The following is a 1578-nucleotide window of genomic DNA, read 5'->3' as shown; positions in this document are numbered from 1 at the left end:
ACAATGATAGAGATACACTGTAATTTTGAAGCGTGAATTAATTTATTTTTTAGCTAAGTGGCAATCGCCTGGAAGTGAGCGTCCTATTCAGCGATAGGAGCCTACCTTTGCGCTCAACAAAACAGGGACAAACTAGTCCTTGACATTCGAGTCGAAGGTCTTGAATGTGATTGATTGCAGTCACTCGAACTGATTATCTTTGACATCTTGAATATAATTTGGCTGAAAATTGCAGGCTCATTCTAAGAACGAGATAAGGTTGTTCGCACTTTTCTTCGGGATCTGTCCAAAGCTGCGACTTCCTGAAATTATTCGCTCCTGTTGTGTGAGTGTGTGTCTTTTTCACGAGGATGTGGAAAAGCCTTCCTTCTTAGGTAGCAAGTAGGACATTTAAAATGAAGCACATTTCTGAGGACGATTGCCAGTTTCCTTTAAAGACTGCAACAACAAACGCATGTAACATTGTCGTCGAGAAGGAAATGTTGTTTCGCGATAAACAAAACCTAGGCTTACATACATCCTCTCCCCTCTCACTTATAGCTCCCCAAAACAATCCTGTCACGTGTCACCAACTCGCTGTCTAGCAGGAAGAAGTGGCACCGAATTCGGTAATTATGCTTAATGCGGATGGAAATCACGATGTATCCGAATTTTATCCTCAGTTGCAGACTTTGGTCTTGAGTGGTCTTTCAAGAATAGGACTTTCCTCCTAACGAATAGCTATTCCAAGCAATTTAATGCGAAAAAAAATGTAATCTAGTGCATCTTTGGGTGGTGTCAAATGGGCAGATTGCTTGACTTCCACCGTGGAGTCTCTGATGAGCACGCTCCTCTGTAGTGTAGCACAGCCACTCCCAAGGCAAGCCCAGTCTTCTGCATGCCTTAGAAGCATGGGCTGGAAAGTGGACAACCTGGAGGCAGCCATTTCCACTGGCAAGTCGACAACACTTTGTTTTATTTTTTGCCTCAAGGTCACGAATGTGATTGACTGCAGTCAAGACTCAAAATTTTAAATCATGCTTTTTTTTTACCCTCCCATGCTTTGAGCCTCTTCTTTTCAAATCATTCAGAACTAATCTTTGTGAAATACTTTTTCCAAAAGTGGAGTGTTGGTGCAACCAACATGGCACTTTTAATCGCTCTGCCTGTTTCATTTTCACTTTTTATTTAAGAATGCATGGTAGACAATATGGATGACTGCGCAAAAAATGGACAAATCTACTTGCAGACGTGTCTCTCCATGTCGCTTTTGAAGTATTAACAACAATTTAGCTTATAGTGTATAAAAACCCAAATAATTTATCCTAACTTTACACATGTGATAGCTGTTTGCAGTTCATTTTTTGATGGGAACACATGCCAGTCGAACTGTCAAGAAGGTTGTGTGCCTTTAAAATAGCCACTCTCTTCCTCTGCGGCGGTGTTCTCCGTTGGCACTTATTACTTGAACATTAAAAAACTTTGCTGGAACCCTCTCTCGCAAATTAATTCTCTAGAAGGCAATTACGTATTGAAATCTACCCCTGTCATTATTATTTCAGTCTTTCATTTCTCTGTTGCTAGTATGTGGATAGAGTG

Source organism: Echinococcus granulosus (genome assembly GCF_000524195.1).
Source record: "Echinococcus granulosus chromosome Unknown EG_S00018, whole genome shotgun sequence".
Taxonomy (NCBI): Eukaryota; Metazoa; Platyhelminthes; class Cestoda; order Cyclophyllidea; family Taeniidae; genus Echinococcus; species Echinococcus granulosus.
This window is presented reverse-complemented; position numbering follows the sequence as displayed.